The following is a 12,286-nucleotide window of genomic DNA, read 5'->3' as shown; positions in this document are numbered from 1 at the left end:
TTTCCTTATCTCCCATCACTAGGCTTCCAGCATCAGTTTGAAGTGGCCCAATGTCTACGCTTGCCTGTCGTTTGTTTCTTATGTATTGAAAGAAACTTTTACTATCATTTCTAATATTACTGGCTAGTCTATCTTCATATTTGATCCTCTCCTTCCTTATTTCTCTCTTTGTTATCCTCTGTTTGTTTTTTTAGCCTTCCCAATCTTCTGATTTCCCAGTGCTCTTGGCCACTTTATAGGCTCTCTCTTTTTCTTTGATAGATTTCCTGACTTTCTTTGTCAGCCATGGCTGTCTAATCCCTCTCCGGATAATCTTTCTCTTCTTGGGGATGAACCTCTGTACAGTGTCCTCAATTTTACCCACAAACTCCTGCCATTTTTGCTCTACTGTCTTCCCCGCTAGGCTCTGCTTCCAGTCTATTTTTGTCAGTTCCTCTCTCATGCCCTCATAATTACCTTTATTTAACTGTAACACCATTACATCCAATTTTGCCTTCTCTCTTTCAAACTGCAGACTGAATTCTACCATATTATGATCGCTGCTTCTTAAGTGTTCCCTTACTTTAAGATTTTTTATAAAGTCTGGTTCATTACATAGCACTGGGTCCAGAATAGCCTGCTCCCTTGTGGGCTCCATGACAAACTGTTCCAAAAAGCCATCCTGTAAGCATTCCATGAATTCCCTTTCTTTGGATCCACTGGCAACATTATTTACCCAGTCCACCTGCATATTGAAGTCTCCCATGATCACCATGACCTTGCCTTCATACTGCCTTACTTCATACTGCATGAAAGATAACATGTTAATTAATTGGGCAAGAGTACTGGTTTGTCAAGACATTGCCATGTAGAATACAGCAAGATAAAGTTACCCCACAGCTTTTGATTAAACTTTAAATAAGGCAAATCAGCTCTCATTGTTTAAAATGTGCCTCGGGGACTGTCCAGGGAATAATGTCCTCAAGCTTCTGTTTAATTGAAAAGTTGATAATGACTGGATAGATTCCTTTTGCCTGCAGAGGATCAGGCTCTGCGTGTGAGTATGCAGCTTTTGGCAAGCATAAATTAGCCATATAATTTTGGTTTAAGTTCCAGTTCTGAAACAAACTATTAAGAAAAAGTCAGTTCTTATTAAGAGGAGCTTCTGGATCTAAAAAGTGTACAGTCCAGATTTTGAAAGAATATGCTGACAAGTGTGCACCATTCAGTCCCACGGTCATTTGCCTGATCAATCACTAACCTTATTTAAGAAATCCTCTAATAGGGTAAATGGTAACACAACAGACAGCGCAACCAGTTTCAGCACCACTGACAGTTCCCATGGGCTCACCAAATTTCAGAACACTGGACAGAAAATTCTTGTTTACAGTTTTAGTACTGCAGACTATAAGTTGACTATACGCTACTTACTGAGCGGAAAGTTAATATCTCCAGAAAGTGCTTAGAAATTTGACAAGTGAGGGAACTTTAAGGATTATCACTTTCTAAAATCTAGCATAATTTGAATTTATCATTTAAATACAAATTACTGTTAAATTTAAGTTCCTTTCAATCTTTGAGACAAAGAAGCTACAGTGTTAGTTAATTCTGAAGTTAGTTAGAACCGGTTTCTTCAGCCAGCAGAGCCTGGCTCATCTTTGTAGTATTTCAGCTGGTATAAATATATATGGTTTTGTTAAGCATACAAAGTAAGCGGGCATCAAGATAGCAGCTTGAGATACAGTGTGAACTGGGAATTTGATGTAGTGCTGTCTGACCTTTAACAGAAAGAAGTGCCAGAACCCAACAGTTGGATCTGAAAACTGAAGCTTAATTAGGTCAGCAGACATGGTGTTGGTAAGTGGTATGTGTTAAGTTTTATTTTCTGCTCTCTCTAAAAGGGGGCAGTCATTTAAACTGGTATTGAGGAGACAAAGGTGTTGCATTAAATTTATTGATTAGTCAGTTAAAAGCACTTGATAAAACTACAGATAACAATCAAGTGATATTTCTAGCTTAATCAGTTAAATAAAACATAATTTAAAAATCAGGGCAACTGATATGTTGTGGCTGTAGTACATGGGAGCTGGTGTCCATCTGAGCAATGCATATCAACCACATCTGCAATAATTGCCTGTAACTTAAAGCTTTTGGCTCACAGTTGATAATCTGCAATGCAAATTCCAGAAAGGGCAATGATGAAGGAAGGGCAATGTCATCTCAATAGTTTGTTCCAAGAGGTTATCATACCCTTCTGATCAGATTTGATGTACCTAGCCTTGGTCAGGGGCATCGGCATGTGACTGCAAGTGAGGCAGGTATGGGGATCCAAAAGGTAGCACTGGAGGAGCCTAAGCCCTAAGAGAGTTGAACGTGCAGCTCAAAGATTACTGTGGAACAAATGGATTCTGATTCATGGACACTGACCCTGTACTGGAAAATAGGTGAGGGCTGTACTATAGGAGTAGTCAGCACCTGAACTGAGCGAGAACAACTGTCCTGGCATATTAAAGCTGTAGACAGGAAAATAAATTATAAAGCTGGGGGAGGGGGGGGGGGGGGGGGTGCGGAGGGGAGGGTTCACATGAGGGAAGATTTGGAATTTTTTTGTAAAGAGAAAGGAAAGGCAATAGCTCAGAAAATAATAGAGTTCAATGGGAAGGGGCAGAGATTACAAGCATAGTGTGTACTAGCAAATAAGATCAGAGCAGCCAAAAACAGTTTTTTTAAAAAAACAGGATTAAAGGCTTTAAACATATGCAATATTCATAATTAGATGAATTGAAAGAACAAAAAATATTCTTGTAATAGCTATATCAGAGACATCATTGGAAGATGGTCAAGGCTGATACATAAAATTTCAGAAGAACAAGAAGAAAAAAAAGAAGTGGTGCGGCTGTGTTTGAACAAAACTTATTCATGGGAAATGGCATTGCTGGACAAGCCAGCATTTATTACCCAACTTCATTGCCCACTTGGTAGTTGAGAGTCTACCACATTGCTGAGTCTGGAGTCAGGCTTCCTTAAAAGTACATTAGTTAACCAGATGGGGTTTTTTATGACAATCAATGGTGATTACATGGTCACCATTTGGCCAGCTTTTTATTGTAGTTTTTTTAAAAATTGAATTCAAATTTCACCATCTGCCATTGTGGGTCTGAAATCCACAACTTCAGAATATTAGAATGAAGTTCTGGAATTACTAGGGCTCCCTCATAGTGGTAACATCACTGGACAGTAAACCAGAAACTCAGAGCAATGTCCTAGTGGCATGGGTTCAAATTCCACAATGGGAGCAGCATATAAAAATATACAGGGAAATGGTGAGACCACACCTCAAGTACTGTGTAATTAGGGAAGAATATATTTTCATTGGAACAGTTCAAAGAAGATTCACCAGGCTAATTTTTATAATGAAGGTGCTATTCATAAGAAAAGATTTAGCAAGTTGAGCAATAAAAATTGGAATTTAGAGGAATGAGAAGTGATTTATTAAAACATGTGAGATTCTGACAAGGGTTGACAGGATCGTGAGGATGTTTCTTCTCCTAGGGGAGTCTTGGACACAGTTTAAAAAATAATGGTTGTCTCATTTAAGCAAATAAGCAAGAGTTTATTCCTCATATTTGGAATTCTTTTTCCCATACAGCAATTGAGCCGGGGTTACTGAATGCATTCAAAGGCTACATTACACAGATTTTTGACTAACAAGGCAGACAAAGGTGAGGGGGTTGTCAGGAACTGGGTACTGGCATGAAAGTAGAATTGAGGCCACAATTCAATCTCTCTCCACAGATGCTGCCTCACCTGCTGAATGTTTCTTAATATTCTGTTTTTGTTTTAAATTCTCAGCATATGCACAAGTTTTTTTTTGTTTTCACATCAATTGGCTAAAGCCATAGTTTTACTATAAAGAGAAAATACTACCTAAATTAAATTTCAAAATATTATCACTGTCATTTTCACACTCTGATTCATGTTAATGGCATCAAAATGCTCAGATTTCTCACTGTCTTGTTAACAGTAGCAACAAAGATAGTTCTATTTTGAAAGACATCTACCACAGGTATCCAAACAGCTTGCCATCTTTAGGTCGTTGGTTACTTTTAATATGAAAATTGGGGATCCTATTGGGAGTTTTAGTCAGAATTGCTTAAAAGCCTGTGCTGTGCAAATTAAAGGTTGACAGAACCAAAGATGTCAAATTATTTTTTTGTCCATTCATGCCTCCTCCAGGATTCAGAAAAGTAACTTGGTTTGGCCCCCAGCAACTTACCATTTAGAAGCCACTCTCATATGATTTTGACATTTCTTTGTAATTTACAGCCTGCCTGCCTAATTCAAATGATATCAGGTTCTTAAAAGCACAAAGGTGTCTTTGCCAACAGAAGACATTCTTCCACAAAAATAATCCAAATGTCAAAACCAGCTACACGAACTTTACCAATATATTTCAACTGTTTCTATCTTACTTCCCTGTTCAAATTTTTCATTAGCATGCTCCGTGGACAACTGAAAGAAAACATGTAATTGTCGAGTGGAAATGAATGTGCCTTTTCGGTTAATTTGAGTATCAGTAATTAGAATGAAAACATGAAAAGAATTTAATTGCTACAGCCTAATCAAGCTCATCAAGGTTGAGTTTGTATGGATCAGGTTCACAATAAAGTTTCCTTAGCTTTAGAATCAACTTCAATAGATGAATGACTGCATTGGTCTTAATATTTTATATACCAATCCTAAATTATGAACAGGTTTGTATTTAATTGTTCTTTCAGCAATGGAATTGAAAATCCTCCAATCTCACTTAACATGGGGTCTATCATCTCTATGGAGACTTTGAAGTTACAAATTCACTCAATTAAGAGTTTGTGGTCCCAGGGATAGTTTAAGAGCATTGTTCTTTTAAATGTCAGTCCCTGTCTGCCTACACTGAATTTAACAAAAAAAAAGTCCCAAACATGAAGAGTCAATGCGTGGGACCTCCTGTTTTTTGTTTGGATCTCATGTTCAATGAATAAGTGGCAAGAAACCTGACCTGATGTTTACAGCAAGGTGTGCTGCACCTTACTCCAATCAGGCGGCTGAAAAGGCAACAGTCAGCCTTTCTCCAGAATAAAGTACCTTGAAGCAGAAATCCTGCCAAGAGACCGCTAGACCAGAGGACTGGAGGGATACAGGGAGATGGGGTGCAGGGGATAGTGTTCAGCAGTCATCTCTCCTGCCCAATGCCCAGTCCCTCAAACAAGCACAAATCAGTGCAAATCAATGGTTACACCTTCTCAGACAACTGGGAGGCTGCCTAGAGTGGTTTACCAGTCAGGTGGACAGATTTTTTTTTCTGTCCTACCTAATTCGGCCCAGGTGGTAATAGACCCTCAAGTGGTTATTAAGTGACTAATCGACAGTTTAATGGTCCCAACTGGCAGTGAAGCAGGGACATCGAGTTTGGGCTTTCCCGCTCTTAACATAGTTCAAACAGTGGTGGCAAGGCATAGGGTTCTGGGATGTTACTGTCCTGCCTAACTAAGTTGTTTGCCCAGTTGAGGCTATATACCTCCGGGACTAGAAGATTCAACCCAACATTCTAGAATTCCTTATGTCCATTTCTCCAGCACATTTCATGTATTAGACATGGACTGGTATATCCTGAGATATTTATCCCTTGGGGCTAATGTTGCATCCCAACTTCAGTTAAACAAACTAGCACTATAATTACTCAAGGGATGGTAGGTGAGTTTTAATGCTAGTAAAACTGAGAACATCTAGGTTTTAAGACTAATAACCATACATGACAATTACCAGCCTATCATACTGACAGTAATGAAATACTGCAATTACTGGGACTGACATTTATGATTGAGACACAGCAAATTAAACATACTTATTGAAAAGATATTTTAAGCTGTAAAACCATTGTAATTTAGCAGTGTTTGCCTTCATTTAGTAACTTAAACGCCTCAAAGTCATTTTAAGGCAGAAGTAATCTATTTAATTTGTTTTTTGCATTTAGTGCGCATCATGCTACAAATGGTTCATATTTTTGAAATCATCTGGCATAGTTCTGATTGGTGTCTTGTGAAATATAAACACTTTGGATATCTATTTAATGCACTAATTCCAACATTTCTACTATATCCACTGATATATCATAAGCAACAGCTTTAGGAGATAACTTGTAAATTACTGAAAGACTATTTGGCTATCTAGTACTTGAGAATAATTTCAAAAAAAGGTTAAACAGCATAATAAGTACTTCTAAGTGCATAAAAATGTTTTTAATGGATTTCATTACTTTAAAAACATCATTCTTTTAAATATGCTTGGAACTACAAACTCTAAACTGAGTGAATTTGTAATTTCCAAACACAGGGAGAAGGTAAGAACAGCAGATGTTGGAGATTACAGTCAAGAGTGTGGTGCTGGAAAAGCACAGTAGATCAGTCAGCATCCGAGGAGCAGGAAAATCAATATTTCGGGCAAAAGCCCTTCATCAGAAACATCGATTTTCCTGCTCCTCAAATGCTGCCTGACCTGCTGTGGTTTTCCAGCATGATACACAACTTCCAAACACATTCAACTGCTAATCTATCAACATTGTTGCACTTGTTAAACTGATTTATTTCACTTTGAATGAGATCTTCCCTCATTATGTCACTGGCTGCATCACATTTGTGTTGTGGACTCTGCTGAAGAAACATCAGCAAACTTGACCTACTCTTGGGAAATAGGGCAGGGCAGGTAACTGAGGTGTCAATGGGGGTGCACTTTGGGGCCAGCGACCATAATTCTATTCGTTTTAAAATAGTGATGGAAAAGGATAGACCAGATCTAAAAGTTGAAGTTCTAAATTGGAGAAAGGCCAATTTTGACGGTATTAGGCAAGAACTTTCGAAAGCTGATTGGAGGCAGATGTTCGCAGGTAAAGGGATGGCTGGAAAATGGGAAGCCTTCAGAAATGAGATAACAAGAATCCAGAGAAAGTATATTCCTGTCAGGGTGAAAGGGAAGGCTGGTAGGTATAGGGAATGCTGGATGACTAAAGAAATTGAGGGTTTGGTTAAGAAAGAGAAGGAAGCATATGTCGGGTATAGACAGGATAGATCGAGTGAATCCTTAGAAGAGTATAAAGAAAGTAGGAGTATACATAAGAGGGAAATCAGGAGGGCAAAACGGGGACATGAATTAGCTTTGGCAAATAGAATTAAGGAGAATCCAAAGGGGTTTTACAAATATATTAAGGACAAAAGGGTAACTAGGGAGAGAATAGGGCCCCTCAAAGATCAGCAAGGCGACCTTTGTGTGGAGCCACAGAAAATGAGGGAGATACTAAATGAATATTTTGCATCAGCATTTTCTGTGGAAAAGGATATGGAAGATATGGAGTGTAGGGAAATAGACGATGACATCTTGCAAAATGTCCAGATTACAGAGGAGGAAGTGCTGGATGTCTTGAAACGGTTAAAGGTGGATAAATCCCCAGGACCTGATCAGGTTTACCCGAGAACTCTGTGGAAAGCTAGAGAACTGATTGCTGGGCCTCTTGCTGAGATATTTGTATCATCGATAGTCACAGGTGAGGTTGGCTAATGTGGTGCTGTTTAAGAAGGGCAGTAAAGACAAGCCAGGGAACTATAGACCGGTGAGCCTGACCTCGGTGGTGGGCAAGTTGTTGGAAGGAATCCTGAGTGACAGAATGTACATGTATTTGGAAAGGCAAGGACTGATTCAGGATAATCAACATGGCTTTGTGCATGGGAAATCATGTCTCACAAACTTGATTGAGTTTTTTGAAGAAGTAACAAAGAAGATTGATGAGGGCAGAGCAGTAGATGTGATCTATATGGACTTCAGTAAGGCATTCGACAAGGTTCCCCATGGGAGACTGATTAGCAAGGTTAGATCTCATGGAATACAGGAAGAACTAGCCATTTGGATACAGAACTGGCTCAAAGGTAGAAGACGGAGGGTGGTGGTGGAGGGTTGTTTTTCAGACTGGAGGCCTGTGACCAGTGGAGTGCCACAAGGATCGGTGCTGGGCCCTCTACTTTTTGTCATTTACATAAATGGTTTGGATGCGAGCATAAGAGGTACAGTTAGTAAGTTTGCAGATGACACCAAAATTAGAGGTGTAGTGGACAGCAAAGAGGGTTACCTCAGATTACAACAGGATCTGGACCAGATGGGCTAATGGGCTGAGAAGTGGGAGATGGAGTTTAATTCAGATAAATGCAAGGTGCTGCATTTTGGGAAAACAAATCTTAGCAGGACTTATACACTTAATGGTAAGGTCCTAGGGAGTGTGGCTGAACAAAGAGACCTTGGAGTGCAGGTTCATAGCTCCTTAAAAGTGGAGTCGCAGGTAGATAGGATAGTGAAGAAGGCGTTTGGTATGCTTTCCTTTATTGGTCAGAGTATTGAGAACAGGAGTTGGGAGGTCATGTTGTGGCTGTACAGGACACTGGTTCGGCCACTGTTGGAATATTGCGTGCAATTCTGGTCTCCTTCCTATCGGAAAATGTTGTGAAACTTGAACGGGTCAGAAAAGATGTACAAGGATATTGCAAGGGTTGGAGGATCTGAGCTACAGGAAGAGGCTGAACAGGCTTGGGCTGTTTTCCCTGCAGTGTCGGAGGCTGAGGGGTGACCTTACAGGTTTACAAAATTATGAGGGGCATGGATAGGATAAATAGACAAAGTCCTTTCCCTGGGGTCAGGGAGTCCAGAATAGAGGGCATTGGTTTAGGGTGAGAGGGGAAAGATATAAAAGAGACCTAAGAGGCAACTTTTTCACGCAGAGGGTGGTACGTGTATGGAATGAACTGCCAGAGGATGTGGTGGAGGCTGGTACAATTGCAACATTTAAGAGGCATTTGGATGGGTATATGAATGGGAAGGGTTTGGAGGGATATGGGCCGGGTGCTGGCAGGTGGGACTAGATTGGATTGAGATATCTGGTCGGCATGGACGGGTTGGACCAAAGGGTCTGTTTCCATGCTGTACATCTCTATGACTCTATGTGTAATTTAGACAAATTATTATTGTGTAAGCAGTAACAGTATGATAGTGATGGGTGAGATCAGCAGTTGCACTACTAATCAAATATTCAACTCAACATTAAGTTTAAATTAGCTCATGGAATTGGAGACCTATATATTCAATTTTCAACCTACTGCTTGCACTTAAAAGACGAAAATGGGAAAAACCACACCAACATTCTGCTCTCAATCCCCACCAATTTTTCCCCCGACTCTTCTGTTGCAGTTCCATAACTGTGTCAGCTTTTGGCATTCTATATTTAAGGATTTAAATAATAACAGTTGAATCAGGAAACCCCAAGTTGGCTATGCTTAAGGTGCTATGATTGCTTTGAAATCAGTCTACAACAATCAACATTTGGAGGTGAGTGGAATGGACAAGCTTACTGAAAACATGCGAAAGGCCTAACAAATCTTGGCCCTTAAATTAAACTTCAAAGCAGTACCCAGAATCAATAGTCATTAATCTTCCAATTTCCAATAAAATTCTGACTTGATTTTCTTTTAAATAGTCAAAGTGATGTACACATTTTTGGATTATGAAATTTACTTAAGTATCTGTTCATTATATTTTAATATTTTTAATTTAACTGTGATACAGCGTATAATTATTAGTATTCATGTTCTTTGATTCTTGTGTACTAAAAATTGTTGTTTCGAGCAGTGAAGATGGTGTCTATATTCTTTTTGTAAATACCTTGGGTTTCAGAATCCCCTTCCAAAAATTTAAATATTACTGGTTTCTGGTTGATTCTAGAAAACTCCACAAATACCAAGTGGCTTGCTGAATATTACCAGCATTTTGTTTGTTCTTGTTTTGTAGATGCCCCCTTTTTAGCACTCCCATTTGGTGAACTGAGGAAAGGGCAAGAGAGTGAGTATGCAACAACTTCATGGAGAGATAGGATATCAGTTTGTATCGGCTATACCATTGAGCAGAGGAAGAAATATCTGACAGGAAGACTTATTCCTGTGGACCCCTCACACTGGCTTGGAACTATACAAGAGATGAGTAGGTGACCTCTATGTCATCTTGTCTTAGAAACACTGCATGAGGGGAAATAGGTGCATGTTTTCATTAAATGAATGTTAAGAGAATTGAAGTTGCAAAACAATCTTTAAAGAAAGTCAGGTTTGTCCTGTTTTTAGCAGAAATAACTCACCTTTCTAGTGGTGAGCACTAGGTAGGAATTAGACTCTTGTTTATCTTGACAAGGTCAACTAGAAATGAGCAATAAATGCTGGCTTTGTCAGCAACATTCCAATCTCATGAATTAAAATAAGTTAGGGAAGGTGAACAAAAGTATAGTTCAACAGAGGTAGAGAAAAGGCATAAGCAGAAAATGACACATGCAGAAGACTGAGATGAAAAATAAGCCAGAATCAGTAGAAAGAAGATCTGTGCTGTGAATAAGAGGTTACTGAGAATTAAACACATTCCTTTAGAGATTGGAAAAGAATGAAAATTTTGATATGGATAAATTAGGGGATTTTGAGCCAGTGGATGGTGGGAATCATGAACAAGTGGGCCTTTTTATGAGATAGGGAGAGTACCACACCTAGAAAAACCAACGTCAACTCTATCACCAGGTAAAATGGGTACATACTTTGTCTGTCATCATTCCACTTTTATCCTCGAATAAAAAAGGTCAGGTTGCAAGTGAACATGAATGCATTGACAATATTCAGCTCACCTGCAGGGAAGCAGGAGAACTCCCAATCTCCAACTGTTGTAATAATATTTTAATGGTAAAGACAAGTTGATAACAATGTTTTAAAAAAGCATATTAGACTGTAGGCATTTATAAATAAAAGCATAGAATATAAAAGCACAGTTATGCAAATTTATAAGTTACTGGTTAGGCCTCAGCTGAAGAACTGTACCTTATTCTGTGCACCAAACAACAGAAAGTGGAAACCTTAATGAGAAAAGATGCAGTTGAAATTTACTGGAATGGTAGCAAAGATAAGATTAGCAAACACTGGAGTACCTAGGGTTCATTTTACAGAAGAGAAGGTTAGGTGTTCCTGTAAGTATTCAAAATTATGAAGAGTTTTGATCAGCAGAGATGGATGCAACCATTTCAATTAGTCCAAGGATTGATATTCAGAATGCACACATTTTAGATAATTGGCAAAAGAATGAGATTTTCACATTTTAGTTTACACAGTAATTTATGCACTGCCCAAAATAATAATGTAAGCAAATGCAACATAATTTTCAAAGGGAGTTGGATATATTCGTGAAAAAAAATTACAGTATGATAAACAGGATAAGGTTTGGTAATTAAATCAGTCTGTCAAAGGGCCCTCATGGGAAGGGTACATTGCATGGTTTCCTTCTGTGCTGTTAAATTCCACAACTATGGAATCCCAAAATATATTTTTCAATAACAGGCATGTATAAGATTAAAGAAATAATTGAGAGCAATTGTATCACTATTAACTTGGTGAAACATTGGGGGTGTAGTGGACAGCAAAGAAGATTACTTTAAAGTACAATGGGACCTTGATCAGATCGGCCAATGAGTCACAAATGGAGTTTAATTTAGATAAATGTGAAATGCTGCATTTTGGTAGGGCAAATAAGGTCAGGACTTATACAATTAATGCTAAGGTCCTGGAGAGTGCTGCAGAACAAAGAGACCTAGAAGTGCAGGTTCATTGTTCCTTGAAGGTGGAGTTGCCGGTAGGCAGGCTAATGAAGGAGGTGTTCGGTACCTTGACTGGTCTATGCATGGAGTATAGAAGTTAGGAGGTCATGTTGTGGCTGTTCAGGACATCGGTTAGGTTCTTTTTGGAATACTGCATTGAAGTCCGGTCTTGCTGCTATAGGAAGGATGTTGTCAAACCTGAAAGGGTTCAGAAAAGATTTACAAAGATATTGCCATGGTTGGAGGGTTTGAGCTATATGGAATAGTTGACTAGGATGGGGCTTTTTATTCCCTGGAGTGTCAGAGGCTGATGGGTGACCTTACACGAGCATATAAAATCATGAGGGTCACAGATAGGGTGAATAGTGAAGGTCTTTTCTCTGGGGTAGGGGAGTCCAAAACTAGAGGACATAGGTTTAAGATGAGAGGGGAAAGATTTTTCATGCAGAAGGTGGTGTGTGTATGGAATGAGCTGCCAGAGGAAGTGGTGGAGGCTGGCACAATTACAACATTTAAAAGGCATCTGGACGGATATATTAATAAGGTAGGGTTTAGAGAGATATGAGCCAAATGCTGGCAAATGGATCTGGATTAATTTAGGATATCTGGTCGGCA

The 12,286-nt window shown here is 39.1% G+C and overlaps 1 protein-coding gene across 15 annotated transcripts in view; it reads right to left on the bottom strand.

Annotated features, from left to right (window-relative positions):
* LOC122552384 (voltage-dependent P/Q-type calcium channel subunit alpha-1A-like) overlaps positions 1-12,286 on the bottom strand; it is a 662,051-nt gene that overhangs the window by 513,024 nt on the left and 136,741 nt on the right. The gene's annotated exons all lie outside the window — the stretch shown is intronic.

This window comes from Chiloscyllium plagiosum, unplaced genomic scaffold (assembly GCF_037043375.1).
Source record: "Chiloscyllium plagiosum isolate Xiang-an unplaced genomic scaffold, Cpla_swu_hap1 HiC_scaffold_45, whole genome shotgun sequence".
Taxonomy (NCBI): Eukaryota; Metazoa; Chordata; class Chondrichthyes; order Orectolobiformes; family Hemiscylliidae; genus Chiloscyllium; species Chiloscyllium plagiosum.
Note: the sequence above shows the minus strand (reverse complement) of the source record. Positions and strands in the feature narration are given on the sequence as shown.